The 26,326-nt window shown below is 42.0% G+C and overlaps 1 long non-coding RNA gene across 1 annotated transcript; it reads right to left on the bottom strand.

Annotated features, from left to right (window-relative positions):
• Positions 1–1,696: 1,696 nt before the first annotated feature.
• LOC108541739 (uncharacterized) lies at positions 1,697–24,577 on the bottom strand. Its single transcript, XR_001889046.1, has 3 exons — positions 24,492–24,577; positions 3,451–3,578; positions 1,697–1,840 (listed from the first exon to the last, which is right to left on the bottom strand). It is a non-coding gene; the product is annotated as an uncharacterized LOC108541739 (long non-coding RNA).
• Positions 24,578–26,326: the final 1,749 nt, after the last annotated feature.

A 26,326-nucleotide genomic window follows, 5' to 3' on the forward strand; every position in this document is an offset into this window, starting at 1 on the left:
TAGAGGGAGCTGGATGCCCTTAAGTCATGACTGGCAGCCTGGCATGGGAATCCACGGTCACTAATAAAAGACACACAAAAGTCAGAGCCCAACCCAGTAACCACAAGCTCCTCTGACTACGTCCAAGATGTCCCTCCCATCTTCCCGGGCACGGAGTCTGCTCCTTCTCATTTCCTCAGCCATGGGCTTCACTGTGCCCAGGGTTCAGATGCAGCGGCTTCATTTGCCTGCCCATCTTGGGCTCACCCTGCCATAACCTCCCAGAGCTCATGTCTGCTTGTGATTCTTCTCTCTGACCCCGCACACCAAGTGGACCCCAGAGTGGCTGACCCCTGGCTCTTCTCTGGGAGCCTCCAAAGAAATCATTCCTGGTGCAGTCCAGATGGGTAAAGACAGGAATTTTCTGGGCCCCAATCCCTAGGCACTCCATTCCAGCTGGTGTTAGTGCAGAAGGAAATGCATTCAAGTCTCCAAGAAAAATAAAAGCTCAGATATGAGGAACCAACTTGATAGTATGTAACACTGAAATTGCTTCTCTCAACCCCAATCTGAGTAAATATCCACTGATAATGGAAAAGACACATCCCTGTTGCTTAAAGAAGTCTCTCTTCATATTTGCTCCCTTATATTGATTGATTTTGTGTAGAAAATAAGATAAAGACTCAGAGTTTAAAATAAGGCTTGTCCTTTACCTAAAACCTGCATGGAAGAAGGAGGTGAAGGGAACACTCACAAGCAGGAGCTGATTGACAATCACATTGCTGAATGTATCAAAATTATGGGCTTTCTATTATGCCAGGGTACAACCTAAGACCCTCTCTGAGAAGTGCCTTGTGGTCTGGACAGGAGGAGGGGTTTCATGCTTCTCTACAGATAAGGGGAAGACAAATTGTATAATTTAGCAAACTCCAAAAAGGCTAGTTGAATGGGATTTGGATAACATTCATTTAAAACGGGTCAGGATGCTTGTCCAGCAAAACATTAAAAAGCTATCATTTTGTTGAGATTATAGGTTTCTTCCTCTCCCCACAGGTCATATGGATGCACATCTATTATGGAGTAAATCTCCTTATTTCAATCATCTCTTCTCCAGCTACAGTCTCATGTGCATCAGCACTAGGAAGATCATTTTTCCATTTGAGTTACATTTTTCTTTGTTCAGTCTATTCTGCTCGAGATCATTCCGCTGTTAAGAATCCCTTGTCCAGCAGCAGGGAAAGATAAATATTTCTTTAATTATCTCATTTATGAATAAGATTATAAGTAAGATAAATAAAGATAATATAGGTAATATCTATAGATATTTTGAAACCTCACTTCTTACCGAGATGCCTATGATTTCCCATCCTTTATTCCTCGAGCTCTCCTAGCTAAACCTGAGCCAAGACTTCCCCATTCTTACAGCAACCTCAGTTGTTCCAATTAGAGTCCCCAGAGTCTATCTTTCAGATATTCAAATGTTTCTCTTTCTTACTAAGAAAATATAAGAAGACTCAATCTCACCTTTTTGTGCATTTTTTTTTTGCATTTTATTCTATAGATATGTTAGTACGATTCAATCAGGAAAACAGAAACTTCTTCAAGTATTTCAAATAAAAAAGGATTTAATGCAGAGAATTAGAGGCTTACCACATTGTTGGATGAACTAAGAGAATGAAAGTCAGAAAAAACTACCACTAATTTCAGGAAATTAGAGCATACAGGAACCTCAGGAAGCTGCCACCAGAGCCTGTGTATCTCAACACCCCAAAGTGGGTAAACTGTAGCAGGAGGTCCCGTAAGCCACTGGCGAAACCTCTGGCAGGTCTACTGTTTCCTGATGCCCAGGTGATTCTCTATCCTGTTGCAGGAATAAGAAAGACCTCTGTTATTCTTCAACTTTTCAAATCATGCATGGGTGCCTCCCATTGGTGGAGTCCAAATCAGAGTCTTGCTGGCATGGGATGCCAGGAAATGCAACAGTTCCCAGAATTCCAACCACATAAATGTGGCAAAGAGCTTTGAAGGGAGTGGCAATGAATGTTAGTTTCCTAAATCCAGTACATCAGGGGTCCACAATTCTCTAAGCACTATGTTAACAGTTTTATATATATATATATAATTTGATTTTTTAAAAAAATCATACTTTAAGTTCTGGGGTACCCGCAGAATGTGCGGGTTTGTTACATAGGTATACACGTGCCATGGTGGTTTGCTGCACCCATCAACCCATCATCTACATTAAGTGTTTCTTCTAATGCTATCCCTCCCCTAACCCCCCACCCCCTGACAGGCCCCAGTGTGTGTTGTTCCCCTCCCTGTGTCCATGTGTTCTCATTGTTCAACTCCCACTTATGAGTGAGAACATGCGGAGCTTGGTTTTCTGTTCCTGTATTAGTTTGCTGAGAATATTGGTTTCCAGCTTCATCCATGTCCCTGAAAAGGACATAGACTCATCCTTTTTATGGTTTCATAGTATTCCATGGTGTGTATGTGCCACATTTTCTTTATCCAGTCTATCATTTATGGGCGTTTGGATTGGTTCCAAGTCTTTGCTATTGTGAACAGTGAGCAGATTTATATATATTACCCACATTTTTCACATGAGGCAATAGAGCTCAGACTTCTTAGGTAATTTGTCCAGGGACGCACAACCAACCAGGGATCATGAGTCAGATTTCTGAGCCCATGCTCTTTCCACAACACTGCCCTGCTTCATGCAATAGTCTAGGAAACTTCTGCAACCTATCATGTCCTTCCTGCAGTGCATCTCCAAGGACAAGTTTCTCCCAATCCAGGGGCCGCAGTTTGGGTGTCCTTATTTCTCAGCATTTCCATGCAGCTATGTCTCCTGCTCTCTAGATGTTCTTTCCCAGATGGTCCTGATGCTGGCACTGCATGTCTCCCCCACCAACTGCAACTGAGCCCTAGTTGTCTGGTGCTGTCTGTGAGCATGACACTTTTTGCCTACTCTCAACTTGACATTGTTAATCTTCAAGCTAGAGCACAGAGGAGGAGTCCTGGCAAGCCTCTGCTCTAACTTCCCAGGTGCCTCTTCAGAAGCTCTGCAGATGGCCATTGAAAGTTGGCTAGTCACCAGTCTGGTCTTTCAGGAAATACTATGGGGTTTCCCAGGATTATTATCAACTGCAGAGGCCACTGAGGTGCTGATCAGCTTTCTCCTTGTCTTCCTCAGGGACAATAGAAGTCTCTTGCCATTATCTCATGGAGTCAAACTAGACAGAGAAGAGAGGCTGAGGAGAAAAGCAGTAGCAGCTTCATAGATAACCAAGCCAGGAAAACAGGACCCAGTATTTTTTATTCTGGCTTGGAGAGAAAAGGACTTTTCTTTGACATGAAGAGCAGAGTCTAAGCATCTCATGATGTCTTCAGCTAGAATCCCACCAAAGTTCTTACAGTCTCCAGGAGACTTGGTTTTCCATCCCAAACAAAGGAATAATTCTTACTCACCCTGTCCATGGGAATTAAGGATGTGTGATGAAGTCCTAAGCCAGCGCTCACTCCCGACTACAGGAAGAGATGAATGACAGGCAGAAATGCAGCACTCAAAACAGCGAGGTGCTCCACAATTTGCCTCTCTGTTAAAAAGAAATGTACAGGGTTGGAGGGAGGTATTAACAGAAGTACTCACCCAGGGTCTACCACCACTATTTGGAGGTCATGGAAGAGGACAGCACAGACGGCCATTCTACAAAGTGATGACTTTTCAAAAGTATTTAGTAAGTTGGCATGCCAATCATTAAGACTTATGAAAGATGAAGCCAGGTGAAATCAAGACATAATGACACATAACGACATGGTATTGTTTTATCAGTGCTTATAACCTCACACTCAACAGCATAGACACCAACAGAGCTCATCTCTGGGTTCACTCCTCCATGGGACACACTAGCCATACTTCTGGCTGTACTGGGTGTTGACTTTGAACTCAGCCTATTTTAAAATAGCATGAACAATGTGAGTGTCTAGAAGCTGGGGCACAAAGAGGAGCCCTGCCTGCTTTTGAGTAAGGCATTGCCCTTACCAGTCCTGAGAGAGAATTTTGAGAACAACATGATTTCTATTCTGGAATTGCTATGGGGTTTCCCAGGGAAACATTCAATCACAGGCTAGACTCAAATCTGGATGTTCTAAAGGCAGGAAACTGATTTAGATAGCAAGGAGAACTGTTCTGGATTTATAATTCTGGCCCTTGATTCCTATGCATGACACTAGGCACTGCCACCAGGGCTTAACTCAAAAGGCCTTGGCTCTATACCAGAGGATTAAATGATGTCAAATGTTCTCACATATGTGTATATATGGAGTAGGTCCAAGATGCCTAACATACACCCAGAGTAGACTTAACATTGGCGTGGGTTAACTGAGTCCCAATAATCTTCTCAACATTATACCAGGGTTCAGAAGTCAAATCCCAAGCACGAAGCATTGTGTTTGTCCTCCCTTTGGAAAGCAAAACAATGACACACTTCTACTGGAGACACAATGAAGCCCGTGAGAGCCTATCCCAGGCTACAATCTCGACATACTGTCCCTGTGTCCCAATACACTCCCCTGACGTCTCCATTTATTCTTCCATATTCTCCATGCGAAATATTAGCTACATTGCAATGTGTTTCTGGAATGGGGTCTCTTATAACTCTTTATAAGGAAGACCAACTTGGCTTTCATCAAGCTTTAAATAAATCAAAGCATCTAAATTGGAAAGGAAGAAGTCAAATTATCCTTGTTCATACATGATATAACATCACATTTAGAAAAATCTAAAGACTCCACCAAAATCTGTTAGAATGGATAAACAAGTTCAGTAAAGTGATTTTCAAGTTACAAAATCAGCATACAAAATTAGTAGCATTTCTATACCCCAACAGTTAACAATCTGAAAATAAATCAAGAAAGCAATTTCATTTACAACAGCTACAAAAATAGTATATTAAAATACTTAGGAATAAATTTAACCAAAGAAGTAAAAGATCTCTATAATTAAAAGTATAAAACATGATTAAAAAGAAGTGGAAGAGAGCACTCACAAGAATTGAAAGATATTCCATGCTCAGGGATTGCAAGAATTAATATTGTTAAAAAGTTCATACTTCTAAAGTGATCTACAGATTCAGTACAATCTCTACTAAGATACCAATGACATTCTTCACAGAAATAGAAAAAACAATCCTAATATTCATTTGGAACCACAAAAGACCTGAATAGCTAAAGCATCCTGAGCAAAAAGAACAAAGCTGGAAACACTACTTGACTTTAAAGTTTACTACAAACTACAGTAACCAAAACAGCATGGTACTAACATAAAAACAAGCATATAGACCAATGAAGTAAAATAGAGAATTCGGAAATAAATCCACACATTTACAGCCAATCCATTTTTTACAAAGGTGCCAAGACGATACACTAGGGAAAGGACAGTCTCTTCAATAAATGGTGCTGAGGAAACTGGATATCCATATGCAAAAGAATGAAACTAGATCCCTATTTCTCACCATATACAAAAATCAAATCAAAATGGATTAAAAACTTACATATAAGACCTGAAAGTATGAAACTACTAGAAGAAAAGATTGGGGAAACACTTCAGCACATTGGCCAGAACAGAATATTTCTGTGTGTATAAGACTTTGAAAGCACAGGCAACCAAAACAAATGGGATTATATCAAGCTAAGAAGTTTCTGGCCTGGTGCAGTGGCTCACATCTGAAATTCCAGCACTTTGGAAGGCTGAGGCTAGAGGATCACCTGAGCCCAGGAGTTCAAGACCAGCCCAGGCAACATAGTGAGACTCCCACCTCTACAAAAAAAAAAAAAAAAAAAAAAAAAAAAAAAAAAAAAACATCAGCTGGGTGTGGTGGCATGTGCCTGTGGTTACTCTGGAGGCTGAGGTGAGAGAGCAGCTTGAGCTGGGGAAGTCGAGGCTGCTGCAGTGAGCCATGATCGTGCCACTGCACTCCAGCCTAGGCAACAGAGCAAGGCTCTGTCTCAAAAAAGAAAAATAAAATTAAAAAATAAATAAATTTGTAAAAAGCTTCTGCACAGCAAAGGAAACAATAAACAGGGTGAAGAGATAGCCTACAGAATGGGAGAAAATATTTGCAAACTATCCATCCAACAAGAATATATAAAGAATTTATATATACCAGAATATATAAGGAATGCACACAACTCAATAGTAAAAAAAATAATAATAATAATTATATTAAAATATGTGGTATATGTACACCGTGGAATGTTAGCTGAATACAGATTTTTCAAAATAAGACATCCAAGTGGCTGACGAGCATATGAAAAATGTTTAGCCAGGCATGGTGGTGCACACCTATAGTCCTAGCCACTTGGGAGGCTGAGGCAGGAAGATCACTTGAGCCCAGGAGTTCAGGGTTACAAGTGAGCTGTGACTGCAGCACTACACTCCAGCCTGGGCAACAGAGTGAGACCCTCTCTCAAAAAGAAAAAGAAGAAAGAAAAATGCTCAGTATCACTAAATAAGGGAAATGCAAATCAAAACCATAATGAGATATTATCTCACCCCAATTAACACGGCTATTATCAAAAAGACAAAAAATAACAAAAGCTGGCGAGGACGCAGAGAAAGGGGAATGCTAGCACACTGTTGGTGGGAATGTAAATTAGAACATCCATTATGGAAAACAGTATGGAGTTTCCTCAAAAAAAACAAAAATAGACCTACCATATGATCCAGCAATCCCACTGCTGGGTACATATTAAAATGAAAGGAAATTAGTATATCAAAGAGATAGCTGCACACCCATGTTTATTGCAGCACTATTCACAATAGCTAAGATATGGCATCAACTTAAGTGTCTATGGACATATGAATGGATAAAGAAAATGTGGTATGTATACACAATGAAATGTCAGCCATAAAAAAAAAAAAATGAAATCTTATCATTTGCAGCAACATGGATGGAACTGAAGATCATGTGTTAAAGTAAAATAAGCTAGGCACAGAAAGATAAATATCACATGTTCTTATTTATATAGGGGAACTAAAAAAGTGGAGGTAGAGAGTAAAATGATGGTTGCCTGAGGCTGGGAAGGGTGGAGAGGAGGGAGGAATGAAGAGAGGTTCATTAAAGGGTATGAAAATGCAGTTAGATAGAAGAAACCAGTTCTAGTGTTCAATAGCACAGTAGGGTGACTACAGTTAATAATAATTTATTATATATTTCTAAACAGCTAGGAGAGAAGATTTGGAATGTTCCCAACACAAAGAAATGATAAATGTTTGAAGTGATAGATATCCTAAGTATTTGATTTGATCATTAGGCATTACATGTATGTAGCAAAATATCATATGTACCCTATAAATATGTACAATTATGTCTTGATTCAAAAAATACACACACACAGACACACACGCATATGAAACAAGGCAGGTTCTATCACTGTTCTTGGATTAGCTAAATTGTAGTAAGTATACAGGTATTAAACATCTAAAAAAAATAACTTTTTTAAAAAATTAAGAAATTATTAAACATTAAGCAACAAGATGCCTCTTCTGAGTTGAAAAAGTCCATGATAAAGCCATGGTAGACTATTCTTTCACATTCTAAGGCTTATGGTAGCAGAGTCACAGTACAACAGTTTTAGGTGTTGAGGGGATAGTTGGTGGATAAATTTTGTTTTGGATGATGAAAAGAAAACTATCTTTCTCCTTTCAATACTCCTCTTCAATGAAGCTTCCTCCAACTGACCATGATCTGTCATCTACAAAAATGCTTCAAAGCTAAGAAATATGCTTATCACCCTCACTAATGAGGAGGAATATAGGGTGAATAAAAAATGCTTTTTTTTTTTTTTTTTTTTGCGTCATGAATAGCAGTGGTACAAAACTGTTCCAAGTTCCAAGTAAAAACAATTTTAAATGATAAGATATATGTAGGATTCCAGTCATAGTCATCCAACTAAAAAGCCAATTTCTAAGAAATGTGGGAACAGGACTGTATAAAGATGGGGATGGAAAGCATCCACTTACCTCTACTTCCTCCAGAACCCCATTAAAATGATAAAAGGAATACAAATCCACTGGCACATAAAGAATTGGAGAGAAAACAAGAAGAGACATTTGGGAGAAAAAAAGCAGATGGATGAGTGGGAACTGACTTGGCTACGTTGTAAGCTGGCTTCAGGAAAGGTGGCACCAGGTGCCCATGAATGTGAGGATGAAGATGAGACTAAAAGCAGAAAAACTGATTAAAAGACTTTAAAGGAGCAATTAGGCCTTCAGGTTGCCTCTCCCCTCTGGGAAACTTGAAGATGACTTCTCACACGCCCAACATTGGAAAAGCTAAAGCCAAAAACTGTGAACACCAGGGACAGGTATAGAACAACAGCACCAACTGAAAACAGGGGCTGAATGACTATGTCCACACTGAATGCTGATAGAGCCCCCATCGCCAACCCAGATTCTATCCTTCTTTCCCATCTCAGCTTCCAAAACTTTGGTTTCCAGGACTCACCTTCTTGGTAAGCAATTAGAAGAGACTTTTTTTTAAGGCTTCTGTGCAGCTCAAGAGGAAAAACCATTAAGATACTGATACCAGAAGCCAGCCAGATCACTGTATACTGAAGCTCATAGAAAAAAATGAAGGAAAGAAAGAGAAAGAAAGAAAGAAAGAAAGAAAGAAAGAAAGAAAGAAAGAAAGAAAGAAAGAAAGAAAGAAAGAAAGAAAGAAAGCAAGCAAGCTTGTGGCAAAGGCAGCAGTGGTTAATAAGCATTCCATTTGCAACTCCACATTTCCCAACCCACTTGCAGTTAGGTGGAGCCTACCTGTAACTTAATATGACCAGCTGACTGTAGGCAGAAGTGGCATGGACTGGAACATATAAGAACAAGTATACAATTGTCTGACTGTCCCTGCTGAGGTGCCCAAAGAGACTGCATGGTCCAAATTAAGCAACTATAAAATGATGGCATCTCCATGAACCTGGTCCCCTGAGTGTGGAGTAGAGTTCTACAGAAAACATCACTAGATATGCTGTGTGAGAAACTAACCTTTATTTTGTTAAACCACTGAGAACTGGTTGTTGTTTATTTCAAAACATAAGTCTAGTCTTTCCTTGCTAACACAAAGCCACACACACACACAGAATTTTTAATCACCATTTTGGTGCATAATGTTAAATGAGTACTCGTGGATCACCAGAGTTCTGAGAAAAATCTCTAATATAAAAAATAAAGGCTAGAACAAGTCGAAGATGGCAACTTGGAAGAACAAAGATTAATCAAGAGAAGATTAAGCATTGAGATTAAATATTTCAATGAAGTAAAATAAAGTATTTCACTCAAGAGATATGACCAAAAATGCTATAAAAAAGAAAAGTGCATTCACAGAACAAAAAAGAGCTCTTATCATTAAAAATATAATAGCAAAAAATAAAATTCCATAGAAGCACTTGAAAAAAATTTGAAGAATTCTCCCAGAAAATAGGGCAAAAAGACTAAGATCAACATAGGAGGTCTATCATCCAAATAATTACAGTTCCAAAAGAAAGTGGAGAAAAGTAAAGGGAGAAAAATAAGTATCAAATAAATAACTGAAAAAAATAATTCAGAACAGAAATAAATTAATTTTAATCTTTAAAAAATAGCTCACAAAGTGTCCAGCAAAATAGATGAAAAGGACTGATATACTTTTTATCTGGGAATATACCTTTTATCTGGAGAAATTTTCTGAAGACAACTAAAAATGCTAGATAAAATATTTAAAACATCTTACAAACATAAAAGCACTAATGGGAGTGTAATGAATGTCCCATCCAAAACCTAAATGAAAGCAGAAATCTAGGGAGGTAAATTGAACACTGAGGTCAGTTTTGACAAAAGGCATCGCCAAACTGAGTGAAATTAAGTTTTCCTTTTGTGAGATAACAAACATTATACTACCAGGATAAGAGAGGACTAGGAAGAAATCCATTCCATAAAGTTTCAATTTATACCCAGGGGTCTGCAAGGACAGGTGCTCTGGCACTCAACAAAGCAGGGGATAAAAATCTAGAGCATCCCTCCAAGGGATAAAAATCTCTTGGAGCAATCATGACCAAAAGCTGGCATATATGTAAATTTTCAGCCCAGATGTTCATCACACAGATAGTCCAAAATAAACTTCCAGCCATAAATGTAGTTGAAAGTGATCCTGGGCTGCTAAGGCCCCTTGCAAAAGCCAAAGTGAACATTCTCCAGAGGAAGACACTTTCATCCTAGCCCAAAAAAGACTTCTTACAAATAAGTTTTCCAGAAAATGAGTGGCATCCAGTCAAAAATAACCAAGCAGTGCTCACTTTGTCAGCATATGTACTGAAATGAAACAATACAGAAAAAAAAAACGGCATGTTCCTCGTATTAATAAGTTAACATACAGTTACTCTGTCAGCCATCAGTTCTCCTCCTAGGTATTTAATCAAGAGAAACGAAAACATACGTTCTCACAACGACTTGTACATGAACATTCATAGCAGCATTATTCCTAATAGCCCCAAGCTGGAAACGATCCACATCATTATCAACAGAAGGATGAATAATCAAATTGTGAAATAGTTATACAATAAAATGTTACTCAGCAATCAAAAGGAACAAACTATTAATAGGTGAATGAATTTAGATTGTTTTCCATCCTTCAAATCTTTGCTGCCTTCAAGCCTGAGTGTGAGAGAGTGGAAAAGGAAAGGAAGACTCCATTTTTCTCTCTCCTAGCTCCACCTTCTCCTCCTATGCGTCTAGCCATGGCAGATGCCTCCTCTAACTGGCCACTTAACAATTCCAGTTGTTGGCTTCTGGGAACTCAGAAGTCACCCTTCAGAGATGCTCTCTGCTAGGATCTCATTATCTTTCCAGTTGAATTTCTTTGGCAAAGTCCCTTTCAAGGCACCTCCAGGCCAAGTCTCCCCCTCATGACCATTTGACTCAGAGGAAATTCACAACATTGCCTCCCAGCAGTCCCAGTTCTCCCAGCCCTGGTGCCTCAGCCTGAAAAACTGTCTGTAGATCTGAGACGTGTCAGACTCCAGGCTGCTCAATCCATGGATGCCTCTCTAGCTTTCCAGGTGGCCCTTCCAATGGCTTCTCTCACTTCGTTTGCCTCCCCTCCCCTACAGTGCATAGATTAGGGCCATGTTTCAGTAGCAAATCATACCACATACTAGCAACTCTCTCCCCAAATATCCTCCCTTTCCAGTCGCCAGTTTTGATGGTTTTACGCTGAGATGGGTGACAGTCTAAGGGTCAGGACACTGGTTTTAGGTCATCCCCATTGGCAAGTCCTGCATAGATGCTTAGCAAGCTTTGAAATGTGGGGGTACGTGCCTGCAGTGTTTTAGATCTTGGCCTTGGTCATCTTGCCTAAAAGAGAAGCAGAGAGTCTCGTTTTAACATGCTGTTACAGTGACAGTTTATAAAGGTCAGGCAATCTCAGAAGCCAAATTTCTTAGAGCGCAATCTCTAAGATCCCAGAAAATAGATATTTGGTAACTTAAGAGCCATTATTATAGCTGATTAAAACTTAAGAGAACTGCAAGAAATGTGAGCCACATCTTGGCAATCTGAAAACTAAATGAAATTCCATTATCTGCCCCTTGCCTCTGGTTTACAACTGCATTAAAACCAGAATTCCAGATTAGCCGCCTCTGTGTTTTCATGACATTGAATGGTCTGTTGCTAGAACTCTTCCCCAGCCAAGAAGAAAACTTCACAGCAATGGACAGATGGATATAGGAATTTTTTTACAGAGGCTCTCCTAGTGTGACAGAGTGATGTGGAAGCTGAAACGCCCTTCTTCAGTCATTAAGAGGTTTCCAAATAGTGCCCAGGCTTCTTAAGGTCAATTGCTGAAGTAACTGAATCATAGTTTGAAAAATGGTGTTGCCAGAAGGGACCTTGGACACATTCTATTCTGAATTGGATAAGTGGGGAGCACACTCATTCTCAGACCCCATATTCATGGCAATCATTAATTCATCTCACCACCCTGCCTCTGAGCCTATCCTCAATGGTACCCACCAGTGAAAGATGGCATGAGGGATAAAATCTACTTGCCATCACCAGTTCTACCTAATTCCTTTATTTTGTTGGTGAGGAACATCATTATATCATGTTCCTATCATATCATAGCAGTGTGCTCCAGGTCACGCTGCTGGTCAACAACAAAGACCAAACTCCCAGTTCAGTGCTCTTTCAACCACCCCACCCTGAATTAATGGGAGAAGGAGCCCTTGCCGCTTACTTACCTTTGGCCCATCCTTCCCATCAAGTCTTTTCAAAAACTGAAGCCTTATTCTAGTTGTAGATGTGACCAGATGCCAATTTTTAACAGAGTATCTCCTGAGCCATAATGCTCCTGCTCTTCCATCCTGAGATCTTCCCCAAAAATATCAAATCAAGTTCAAATGCCTTTGCATGGACTACTTAACTCACAATTTCTAGAGCCTCCAGAACCATAGCAAAAAGTCAAATATTATGCTTTCAAGTTAAAAGGCCAAACATATTCCTGGAAAAGTGAAAATGGAATACTTACAAATACCATATCATAGAGCACTAAACTTTTGGAGCTGATTACATTTAAGGTCTTGAGTCTAGAAGGAACCAGAGTTAACAAAACCATCTGTTTAGATGCTCAGCATCTTTCTGAATCTTTTTCTGACTAATTTGCCTACCTCTGTCCAGAATGGAAAGTGCTTGTGGGTTGGAGGTGACCGGGAATGCAGATGTAAAGAAATAGCGCATTCTATTCCTGGATTGCATATTACTATTCCATATTGGGGGGTGAGCCAAAACATATGGCGTTCCATCTGCAGGATGGGGCTGGCTGGGTCCCATGAATGGCTTTTAATGCAAGTAGATTCAGCCTGATTTGGTCTGCCTCCAAAGGAGAAGAAAAGCCAGTGATTCAAATATTGTGTAAAACCATTGAAATTAATGGCACAAAACAAGACTCATTTGTATTCTGCCTAATTTAAAAGATGTCTGCTTGGTGCAAAGTAATGAATTAGTTACGGGGGTGTTTGGACTGAATATTTGACAGTCTCCTTGAAGGAACAAAATGCCTTTTTTCCATCTTTCAAACCACCCTCTGTTAAGTTATTTTGAGCCATTCCCCCCAGGAAATCCATTAAGCATTTCGACTTCTTTAACAAGTCAGACTTCAAGGGGTTCACAACACCAGACACAGCCGATCCTGCTTTGACTCCCCAAGTCTAGGATGGGAGGGAGAATTCAAGGAGATGCTCTTTGTAAAACTGCCTCATATGGTTATCTTGTGAGTGGAAGACCAGTTCATGCCCTTCCAGTTAATCTCCAAGGGACACTTGACATCAGCAGGGCCAGTGGGCAGGAGACCTGACCCTTCCCAAATGAAGAAAGAACTAGAGAATTTGGAGTTCATCCTAGACTGATTGCACTGTGCCTCCAGGCCACACGTTGCACTGAAATATCACAAAGGACACACATGCAGACCCAGCTACTGCTCAGTCACTGAACTACACCCTACCCGTTCCCGAGTTCCTGGTCATGATGATGATGGTGATGGAGATGTTGCAAAGCAGTAAGCGCCTGCTCTGTGCCATGCATCACACTACACGTGACACACCAGTTGTCCAAGTTCATTCTTACAGTCCCTTCATGAGGTTGGCACTGTCCTCCCTACTTTACAGATGAAGAAGCTGGAGTTCAAAGAGTAAGCTGTCAAGGTCACGAAGACAGAAAGGGGCAGCCAAGGATGTTCACGCCAGTGTTCCTGCCCCACAGCCCATGCAGAGATTAAAGAGGAAATGTTGGCATGGCTGTCCCTCTGAACACCCATCTGGGCTGTGGCATCTCTGGATAAGCTGGCCTCACCTGCTGTTTGAAGTGCTAGTGAGCCCAAAGTGGGGCTGCCCGGAAAAGCAACTCCTCCCCAGGCATGACCCTTATTCAAAGAAGAGGGCAAGACCCTGCATGGACCTTGATGGTATCATTCCCACCTGGGTGGGACCGAGCTTAAAATTATGATCTTCACACTGGTTTTCTTAACATCTTATTACATAACTCTGATCAAGACAGCAGTGATTAAGTCCAAAATGTACCCAAAATCCCATACTGCCCATTTTTCCATATGGAGTGAAGGCTTTGTGCTTCTAACGAACCATTCTTGGTTGTCTTAGTTACATGGTTTTCAAGACTATTTTGGCAACCTATTTTATTTTTCCCCAAATGAAATTAGCAAACAGAATTCCTTCATTTGAAGAGAGCATGGGGCGGGGAGGTGGCGGTGGGGGAGACTCATGGCTCTTCTTCTCCCCGTAAGGAGAAACCCTGAAAAGTCTAAGAAATTTAAGGGATCCATGCACCATTGTTGGAAATTTGCTGTTTTAGACCCATTTTTCACCTTCCATCTGTAAATGTCCTGCCAGATTCAGAGTCATGGATGCGTATTTCTTGCTAGGAAGCAAAATTGTGGAAAGCTGCCAGGCTTATCGGTAACAAGAGCCATTTTTATAATTGCACACATTAAGCAAACTATACCAGCCTAGATAATCACATATGGTGGAGGTCAAGGGAACCCAAGCCTGAATCATTTCCAAGAGAAAGAATTAGTGGAGCCCTTCAGACAGAAGTGGCCTTTCTTTTGTAGCAGACCACAAAGCATGTGCACAGGGACTGTGCCTTGTTTATTGCTTGATTGGAAGGAGGTCATGAAGTCGTCACATCTGCTTGCTTTGTGCCTTCTGCCACTTTCAAGATGGGGATGAAACATATCAGGAAATTAAAAGAAGATACTATTTAGTTTTCTAGTATCTATTCTAAGTAAAACAATAACATATGGATTTCTTGAAAAGGTGAATCAGGGACATTTTGAAGGTTCTTTTGTTTGTTTGTTCTCCTTTGGTTTCTTCTCTGTCTTCATTTCGACACCCAGTGTGAGGCTGAGCACAATTTCTTTCTGGTTCTCTGATCTCAGAGCACACACATCAGAGCTCTTCACTGAGGAGCTATTTGTCAGCAGCTGGCCCAGCAAGTGCCAGTGTGGGCAAGTTCCAGGGTGCATAAGTAAAGAGCTACGTGAAGTCAAGGATACCCTGCTGGGCTGAGCGTGCTCCCAGGGAGAGGGGCCTGCTTGCCCAGGCTGGGAGCCAGCTCTTGCCTCTAAAAGAAAATTAGCAACAAAGCCCATGTCCTGGAAAACTTTCTCTATGCTCAGACATTGATCCCTGCCTCCTCACTCCCTTCCTTGGGACAAGAGGTCAAACAGCGTCCTCTGGCCACATGATTCCTCCCCGCCCCCACTCTGCCCTTGCCCTCTATAAGCCTGTATTCACCGCCCCCCGCCCCAATACACACACTTCCAGATTTGGGACTGGCCCCTCCCATCTTTCTCACATCCATTCTGCAAACAAGCCCAGCATTCTCCTGCCTGAAGAAAGGGCCTTTAAATCTTGTAACATGTGTGGCTGACATGAATCATAGTCCCCAATTCAGTGTGTGGGTAATAAGACTTGCCTCCTCTTTCCATAACTCAAGTTTATTTCTATTTGGGGCCATCTCCACTGGGCTAGAGAAAGGTCTTCCTCGGTCAACGCAGGATTCTCTCGCCTCCCTGTGACTACATCTAAACTCTGAGACTTAGGTAGTGCCACTGCAGGGGCACCATCTGGTCCGTGATGTCAGCTGTCAACTTAGACGTTTACCAACACCACCTTCATTCCTTTCCTTTATGCCCTGCAGGCTGCTCTCCCCTGCTCCCATGCCTTGATGAAAGATTCTTACTCTGCTCTTCTGGGGTTTGGGGTGGGGCTGGTTGTTGTTTCACCCAGCTTCCAGATTCCACTCTTGATGCTTGCCTGGGATTCTTGCCCTTTCCTGAAACACAGTCACCAGTGGGATCCCACAGGCAGAGGCTCAGGCAGGCTTCGCCGCTCACTGGTTTTGTTTTATTGGATGTGATTTGTTGCTGCTGTGGGATGCAGGATAATCGTGGTGGTGTATGGGAGGCAAAGGCAGGAATTATCAAGGGACAAAAACAGTTAACACCTTTTAAAAACATGACACCAGTGTCGCAGTGACCACCCTGCAGCAGTCCAAGGTGGTGTGGTCTGTTGTCCACCCTCTTTGGAAGGTGAGCCAAGCTTGAGAGAGTTGGAGACAGGGAAGCCCATGGTCATGGTGGGGACAGCACGGGAACCTTCCTTAGAAAGCAGCAGGTGACCTGGAGGAAGTGCAGGTACTTTTGGAAAGAATACACTCCCCATGCAGGCAGGGCTGGCCTTCCCCACAGCTCCCGGACATTTCTGTGCTGAGCTCCTAAGGAGCTTACCATCCTTACAGCTGCTGGCTTTTTTCACCATGTGCTCAGGAGGGGAGCCCCAAGAATTCTAGGTTCCTTCCAGCAACTCAGAGAGTCGAGTTTGCTGCTACTGATGCTATGAAGACTTTTAAAATATTTTTTCAGTCATCACCTCTCAGGTGTGAGCTTTTCAAAACCACACAGGAGCACCTTCTCCTCAGGGCCCTGCCCACTAAGAGAGAGAGTGGTGAAGAAGTGGGAGTCATCGAGAGATGAGGTTTGGAGTCAGGAGATCTGGGTTCAAATTCTAGCCATGATTCAACCCGGCAGTGTGATCTGGGCCTCCCAGAAGCTCCCATTGATCTGTTTGTAAACTCACAGGTGCCCATAAGACCTGGATAGAAACATTTGTGTGGAATCCCTAGTGTAGTGCCTAGCACACAGTGAGAGAGAGTGACGTGGAGAATTCAGTCTGTTCCATCACCACAAGTACCAGCTTCACCTCAGCCCAGTTCCTCAGCCCTCTTTCCAAGCAGGCAGGCCTAGGGGGAGGGAGAGGCATGGGCTTCCACTGCCCCTGTCCCCGGGAAGCCCTGTCTTTCTGGTATGACCCAGCGGCACTGATTTTATCCCAGGTTTGTGGAGTGAAGGGAAGGGGATGGGAAGTGTAGTGACCACCTGGGGCCGACTCTGGAACCCTCTCTTTCTCCCTACTCCACTTAGCCTATCGGTGGGCTTCTCGGTACATATTCTGGGTCACCCAGATAAGCATCAGAGACTGATGCCATTCCTGTGCCAGCCACTCCTCACTGAGCAATCTTACCGCCCTTTGCCAAGTCACTGTCCACTAGTGTCTCAGAGTGTCACCTTGGTCCCAGGTTATGGATAAGAAGAGCTACAATATAGGCATCTCTGGCACGGAACCCAGTATTTCTGATGCTCCGATACATGAAGCCAAAGACCAAGGCATTTCTTTCCAGGGGCTCTGGGGGAGACACTGTGGTTTTCCTTGGGGGCAGTCTCCCTCCCATGCCGTGAGTAGAGGCCACTCTGGTGGCTCTCTTATAGGGCAAGGACTAAGCCCCTATGCAGGTGTCCTGAGGCAGGCGTGCTGGGCCTGATGAGCAACTAGATGAGCATGGTGTACTGGGATGTTGACCTCGGGGTAGAATCAAGGCAAAGGCGATCACTCCCACAGGGTCAGGGACATCTCTCCAAAAAGGATTTTGAGGCTAGCTGATTTTTGCTAGCTCCAACTTGGCCCAGACAAGCCCACAGGGGCTTGGGGGCTCTAGAATAGGGGTGAGGTGTGTGGGAGTGAGGGTGAGGGCATGAGAACACAAAGCTGACTCAGTTGTGGAGGGCGAGGCCTCATAACTTGGACTCAGGCAAAAGACTGCTATGAGGATGACGGCAGGTGAGAAGCGCTGTGGGCCCACAGCAGAGATAGGCTTTGATGGAAAGGAAACCCCAGGGTCAGTTTTAAGGTCTCATTTTGTTTTGTGTAATTTCTTCAAACCTTGGTGATGTTTTGTAAACAGATCAATGTTTGTGCTGGTCCTTTAGAAAATCGGGGGAAGGATACAACCTTACAGCTAGATAGGAGGAGTAGGTCCAAGGGCTCCATGCCACTGCAGGATGACGAGAGCTAACAATAATATACTACATAGGTTCAAATAGCTAGAAAGAGGATAGCAAATGTTCCCAACACAGACAAATGGTAAATGTTTGAGATGATGGATAAGCTGATTACCCTGATCTGATCACTATACATTGTATGTACTGAAATATCATTATTTCAATACATGGGGTACAATAACTACACCCCATGAATATGTACGGCTATTATTTTCCAATTAAAAAATAACAGGAAATGAAATTTTTTTCAACTGGAAATGAAAGAAAAAAGGGAAGGACCAGTGTTGAGTTCTGGGGTCAGGGCAGACTGCTGGATGAGATGGACTCCCCCTCAACTGAAGGCCCCTTTGTTGTTTGTGGGTAGATTTTCCAGATATGTGTGGAAGCTGGACACTGACTTGTCAAAAAAGTGTCTGATGCAAGTGGTCATTCATTCCCTCCTAGAGGAAGAAATAAGAATGCATATCACTCCATTGATCCACCATGTACCTTTGAGCACCCACTATGTACCAGGCCCCGTGCAAGGGGACCCTAATACAGGGTGAGGAAAACAGGCCTGGATGTTGCCTGGATGAAGCTTCTAATCAAGTGGAAATGGGGAGCAATAACCTAATCATTCTACAAGCAGTGTATTATGGCTCTAGGGAGTGCAGCAGAAGAGAAGAACAGAGGGCTAGGAGATACTATAACAAGTGATCAAACCGACAACTTTTATTATTTTATTAGAATATTATATTTTATTATATTTTTAACAGCAGATTATTGTGTTAGTTGAACATCAAATGTTATTGGCATTTCGTCATGACAGCAGCCGACATCTAGTAAATGTGAAGTCCCAGACACTGTTTGGTTTTGCACAATGCTGAGGCATGCTTGCAGAACAGACTTCTGGCTATTCCCCTCAAATACAGCATGGGGCCAAGAGTGGCCCAGAACAGAGGGCTGGGCAGAAGCAGTTAGGAATTACAGGCAGAATTGTGTTCTGCCAAAGCTCTAACCTAACCCTAACTCGTACCCCCAATATATCAGAATAGAACTGTATTTGGAGACTGAGCCTTTAAAGAGATGGTTAAGGTAAAAATGAAGCCATTAGAGTGGGCCCTAATCCAATCTGACTGATGACCGTGTAAGAAAGGAGATTAGGAGGCCAGGTGCAATGGGTCACGCCTGTAATCCCAGCATTTTGGGAGGCCGAGGCAGGCAGATCACGAGGTCAGGAGTTCAAGAACAACCTGGCCAATATGGTGAAACCCTGTCTTTACTAAAAAAATACAAAAATTAGCCAAGCATGGTGGTGGGCGCCTGTAGTCCCAGCTACTCAGGAGGCTGAAGCAGGAGAATCACTTGAATCTGGGAGGCAGAGGTTGCAGTGAGCTGAAATTGTACCACTGCACTCCAGCCTGGGTGACAGAGTGAGACTCCATCTCAAAAAAAGAAAAAAGAAAGGAGATTAGGACATGGGCATGCCTGGGAAAGCCCATGTGGGACACAGGGAGAAGATGGCCTCCTACAAGCCAGGGAGAGAGGGGTCCCAGAAGGAACTAACCCTGCTGACACCGCAATCCCAGACTTGCAGCCTCCAGAACTGAGAGACAATAAATTTCTGTTGTGGCGGCTCTCAGACTGCAATACATTATTAAGGCAGCCCCAGCAGACAAATACAATGGGGACCACCTTCCAGAAGGAGGTAAGGCCCCCACCCAGCAGAGCCCCCTCCTCTGCCTCCCCTGCACCCCCCACTGGTCAGGCTCCTCTCCACCCAGAGCAGATGTGGGGCTCCGCCTCTAGAGGTCAAGGCCACTGATGTGCCCAAGGACTGACCGCAGCCCCTACTCTTTCCAAGAGTGGCTTTATCCTCCCTGTTACCCGATTGTCCCTTTCACCAGGCTGACCATCACCAAAGGACTGAAAGCCGGGTCCACCCTCCCACAAACTCCGTGGGTGCCCATATTGCCTGCCTTTTCCTCTCTTCTTTTAATCACGGGGTGAATACAAAATAACCTTCTGAAAGCCACCAGCAGCAATTGTACATTCCAGCTGCTCTCTCAGAGCAAGGAGCACTGAGCTTGTAGTTTAAAGGAGATTATCTCTCAATTTAATGAGAGTCATGGTGAAAACAGCGTCCCCAGGAAAAGGGAGAAAACGCCACAATAAAAAGAAGAAAAGCATATCCATCCATCCAATCAGCATCTCTAACACGACCTCATTATGCACCCACTTCTGACATTTGCCAGTGGTGTTAGATTTGAGCTATAAAAACGTCTTTTGAAAGGCAGATTGACATTTGCCATAACCATACCCCCTCCCGCCCCCTAAAATTTAAGCACTCTCCATGACAACTGAGATTAGGAAAAGAAGAGGGGCAATGACTCAACTCATGGCAGAGGACAGGCTGATAATTGGGGAGGGGGAGAGGGTGACAGAACATTATGGCTCCATGCGAATGACCTCGTCTTCCGTGTCTCGGTGTGATTTCCTTTTTAGGGAACATTTAATAAGATACAGAAGCCAGATTTGCTTGAGCTGAATGCTGGATCGCCATGGCAACCTTCCTTTGGAGGTTATCCAAGTCAGATAGTGACAGCAAAGCTGAGTTAAAGGTCACCCCTGCTAAGAAAGATGGGCATTGATAAAGGATTTTAACAAGACCCAGAGGAGCTGGTATTTGGAAGCTACCTACAGAGAATCGACGAGGCCCTAGGAATGGGTGGCAAACAACATCAGGAGAGAGGGGGGCATCCTGCAGGGGCTTCCACCAGAGCCCCGACCTCGCCCTTCAGACAGGGAGCTCCAGCCTTCACCAGAAGCTGAGATTGGAGCTGTTCGTAATTGTTCAATGGAAGAGTGAACAACCATTTTAACCAGGCATCCCGATGGGAAAGAAATACACTTCTGCCACTCTACACCCAAGACATGCATTCCTGCAAAGTTCTGAACAAGCCAAATGCTTGCAAATGGAATCACCTTGACCTTCTTTATCACTCCAGAAATGCTTTATTTAATCTTTTTTCTATTAGAGTATCACTTTAAAACCTCAAAGTTGAGAAGGCTTTTCTTTGCATGACGCTGAAGCCAGAAGCCTTCAAGGAAACAACGTAAATATAAATATCTCTGTGGTCAGTCTCTACAAAATATATAAAATGAATTTTAAGCATAATAAAATGTGAAAAATTGCCCAACTTTCCTCACAAATGAGTAAAAGCCAATTTAAATGATAAGAAATGAATAAATGCACATTGAAGCAATAATAGTTTTGCTTATCAGATAAGCAAAGATCTAGAAGTGTAGTAACACCCAGAGTTGATGAGGTATGGATTGTGGGAAAACAGGAATTCTCATACATTCTTGATAGGAGTGTAAAGCAGTGCCACTCCACTGGGGGACAATTTACAAATAGCTATCAAAATTGAAAATAGACCTTCATATACTTATACACTGCTGGTGGGAGCGTAAATTAGTTCAACCACTGTGAAAAGAGTTTGGAGATTCTCAGAAAACTTAGAACTATCATTTATTTGACCCAGCAATCCCATTACTGGGCATATACTCAAAAATATATAAATATATATTTTTACCATAAAGAAACATGCATGAATATGTTCACTGCAGCACTCATCACAATAGCAAAGACATGGAATCAACCTAGATGTCCACCAACAGTGGACTGGATAAAGAAAATGCGGTACGTATACACCACGGAATACTACACATCCATAAAAAAGAATGAGATCATGTCCTTTGCAGCAACACAGATGGTGCTGGAGGCCATCATGTGAAGTGAATTAACACAGGAACAGAAAACCAAATACATGTTCTTACTTATAAGTGAGAACTAAATGTTGAGTACACATAGACACTAAGAGGGGAACAAGAGACCCTAGTGCTTACTTGAGGGTGGAGGGTGTGAAGAGGGTGAGAATTTTAAAACCACCTATTAGGTACTATGCTCACCGCCTGGGTGACAAAATCATTTGTACTCCAAACCTCAGCATCACACAATATATCTATGTATTATAACAAACCTGCATATCTACCCTCAATTCTAAAATAAAAGTTGAAAGAAAAAAATAAAATGTCATCTGGCCTTTAACTTAGGGATCATTTGTCCTACATAGCGGACATTGTTGGTACCTCCCAACAAAGCGTATGTTTCTCCCCTCCTCCCTGCAGAACCTCAGCTGTGTTTAGCTGTTCATTTCTTCCTTGAGCAGCCGGTGTGATTCAAGGGGTATAAATTCACCCAGCTCCAGCAGTGGGTTCTGAACCAGAGAGTCTCAAACTTGAGCAGGCATCAGAACCACCAGAAGTTTCTCATTCTTAGTGTTTCTGATTCAGCAGGTCTGGGGTGGGGACCTGAGAATTTTCATTTCAAAATGGGGCTGTTGCTGCTGGTCTGCAGACTGCATTTTGAGCACCCCTGGTTTAAGCCAAGTGCAGAAATCCCCTCTTTTTGTCCAATGATGGCTTCAGAGATAAGATGCCAACACCATCTGAGACATGGTGAGATGTTTAATGGGAGTTTTTTGGAAGAAAACTTTCTTCTGTTAAAAGAGAGCGACAGGACAAGCCAGATTCCTCTTCTATTTCCCCCAAACATGAGCAAGGGGGAATGGAGCCCTGACTGTTACTGGCAGGCAGCCACAAGAAGAATCAGCCTTAAGATGTCACCAATACTCTGAAAGACGAAGCAGAAAGATGGAAAGATCTGAGTCCTTTGTCTGAGGCCCCTGACCGCTAGAGTTCCTTTTAAATGAGACAACACATTTGGTTATCGGTTAAACCCCTCTGTGTTGCCTTCTGTTACCTACAGACAAATGCGTCCTGACACAAGCATAATAAACATTGTTTTTAAGTGTTTAAAACTAAAACAATTTTTTCCTAAATAGTACAATGCCATACACTTAGGAAAAAGACTGATAACAGATTGGGGGAAATATTTGCAGCATGAACCTCAGGAGTCTCATCTACCCCATGCGCCAAGCTGAACAGCCTAGTCCAGTGAGCCTTCTTGCTTTAAATCTGGTGCCACACAGAGGTAGATACTAAAGAAATACAGTTCTGAATCAAAGCTCAGAAAAAATAACTTTATTTAATAAATAGTTTCTAAGGGGCAAAGGGACGGGTCAGAGTCTGCAAAGGGAAGATTACAGTATCCAGAAAAAAAAATATATTCCTTAGGGAAAACAAACAAACAAACAAACAAACAAAAACTATGTTTAGTCCATCTATCTTCCCCACATCCCACAGAGAGCAGCTGCTCTCAACCTTCTGTCTTTACATCTGTCCTCCAAAACTTGGTCAGGTTCTTCTCTTATGATTCCTGCTCTCTGAATAAGTTGCTGTTACATAAGCCACCCATTTCTTTAGGCTGCTACCAATACTGCCTCTTCCAGCTCTCCCTGGAGGGGCATAGTTGAGATGGGGGCGGGTTGGGGGGTGAGAGAAAGCAGTGAAATTTTGTATTGATGAAATATGCATTAATTTAGAGATGAAAAAGTGAAGACAGAGTTTAAGTAACTTAGTCCAAAATCACATCTGGAGAACCCAAGCTCTCCACCACTACACTAATCTGCCACCAACAAAGGACTGAGGTCCCTAACATAAAAATAGCTCGCACAAATCAAAGGAGAAGGAAAAACCACCCTAATGGAAAATTTGCAAAGAACATGCACAAGGAAATTAAAGAAGAAAACAAATTTAAAGAGATGTTCAACCTCACTAGTAATAAAACGAATGGAAATTAAAACAATATTTCAGCTAGCAGATGAGCGAAGTTTTTTTAAAAAAAAAAAAAAAAACATTAATTATAATCAGTGTTGGCTGGGTATGGAGGAAGAGGAACTCCCACAGTGCTCTGATCAGAGAATAACTGAAGAAAAATTAGATAATACCTCTCAAATTTAAAATTAGCTTACATTGACCCTGCAATTCTGCTTCTAGTAATTCATCCTAACGAGTTTATCGGAGAAGCAGGAAAAAAAATATGTACAAAAATGTTTACAAAGCAGCATGTTTTAGTAGTAAAACATGGAAACAACTTAATGATCACCCATAGTGAATTAAACAATATATGAAGGAGAGGGAGAAAGAGAAAGGAAGGAATACTATAGGCTTCCCAATACAGAATCTCACAACTCACTACCTTGCCTACCCAGCCACAGGCAGCATCGAACAAACACAGGCTCCCTCAACAGTACCACAGCCTGTTCTTGTAAAACTCACAGCAGGGAAACCCAAAGCAAACTGCAGATCCCAAGGAGGAGGAGCTGCAGAGCTTCACAGGCCCACCTTCTTCTCCAAACCCCTCTAGTCCAGAGGATTAAGTGAGGCATTAGAGAAAAGCTGGAGTGTAACTTTAATGGAGGTCCCACCACCTGGAAACATGAAGAGAGGAGAGAGAAGATTCCCCAACTCCAATCCTTCCATAGATATATATTCACAGAAGAAATTTTGGAGTGATGGATATCTGTGCTGGGCAGTTTATCTACCTAGCCTGAGTGTATATAGGTTGGGACACTTTGAAGATATTTCCCCAGTGAGAAAGCCACCAGAACCCTCACACTCACTTACCACTGGGGAGTGCAGGATGACAGTTGGCAGGTCCAAAGTGAGACGACAGTTGGAAGGGGCAAGGTGAGCCCAGGGAAGGCCAGCATTGCAGAGAGGAAGGCCTAATCCAGCGGCCGGTAGGAAAATGTGACCAAGGCTCAAGATCTGCAACAAGAACCTAGATGGAGCCTAGCCAGTGCAGGTAAGGGAAGAACTAAACCCCACCTGTGGCAGAGGTAAGTAGCAGATGCCAGTAGGATGCCCAAGGAGCAGGCAGGACAAAGACCTTCTGCAGGAAAGTCAGCAAGAATCCAGGGGCAAAAGCTCCCCTCCATTAACCAGGCGCTTTGCCATGAAATCACATAGCTTCTTCACTATACCCAAACACCATCTTTCAAAATTGAAGGGAGTGGAGAAAACATTTGAGAGAAGCAAAACTGGCCCAGTAGACGTTTGAACATTGATTTTGGTTGGATATTTATAGATGAGAGATAGAACTAACTTATAAGAACTCCTACATGATTACTAGAGACTGTGCAAGAGATTTTTTTTGTATGATATCCAGTGTTGGCTAGGGTATGAGAGAAAAAGAACTCTCACACTCTGCTAGTGACAGAGTACCTGCATAAAAATTAGGTAATACCGCTCCAGATTTTAAATCAGCATGCATTTCCTCCTGTGATTTTGCTTCCAGTAATTTATCCTAATGAATTCATCAGACAGCAAGAAGAAAGAAACCAAGAATGCTTACAGAGCATCGTTACAGGGAAAGAGCCCCCAGTCTCTGTCAGTACCGGCAAGAATTGACACTCCCAGATGTTTGTTCACATCCGAGTTGGAGTGTGGTCATTTCTGCCATATTTCTAACAGCACACTAATAGTATAATATATATACTATATATCATAATATAGTATTAACACTAATTACAATATAATGCAGTTTTTATATTATAATATATTAAATATAATAATTATGAGAAATTATACATTATAGTATATATTATGCATATATTAATATGTTATTATATATTAATATATTATCAATATCATATGAATATTGTTATTTATATTTATATTATTTATTATTATAATATAGTAATATATTCTGTGTTAATGATATATTATCATATAATATATTCATAAAATATTTATAATAATGTAATTATGTTGACACTAATAATATATAATATATTATATGTAGTATATATATTCTATATATGATACATTATATGTAGTAAATATATGTAATATATTATATAGTGTATATTCTGTATTATTAGTGTACTATTAGAAATATGGCAGAAATTAACATATACATTTATATATGTATTTATTATATAGTTTTGTTTTTTAAAGGAGGTAAATTAAACGCTTTGCTAGTTGACTTCTACAGGCATACTGCCAAAAGCACAAGGAACATTTCTAGAATGAGAAAACGATGTCTGAATCTTAATGCAGAAAGAGGCCTTGGAGTCAACTCACACCATGTCTTCAGGTAAACCTGTAAGGATTTTGTTCCTGTTCCTTTGCCCTTATTTTTTACATTCATTACCTTAATGACATTGCTATTTAAGATAGTGTTTTGTAGTAGACAGTGTTAGTTGCCTGCCCAATCCGATTTCCTTCCCATATTTCCTGATAACAGAGCAAACTTGAGGGCCTCTTCGAAATGGGAAGTGTGACAGGAGACCCCCAACAAAAACTTGGGACACTGAGCGCTACACCCTCCACGTAAAAGTGATCTAGAGCCAGGCACGGTGGCTCACGCCTGTAATCCCAGCACTTCGGGAGGCCGAGGCGGGCAGATCACGAGGTCAGGAGTTTGAGATCATCCTAGCTAACACGGCGAAACACCG

Source organism: Rhinopithecus bieti, unplaced genomic scaffold, assembly GCF_001698545.2.
Source record: "Rhinopithecus bieti isolate Rb0 unplaced genomic scaffold, ASM169854v2 scaffold_20798, whole genome shotgun sequence".
Taxonomy (NCBI): Eukaryota; Metazoa; Chordata; class Mammalia; order Primates; family Cercopithecidae; genus Rhinopithecus; species Rhinopithecus bieti.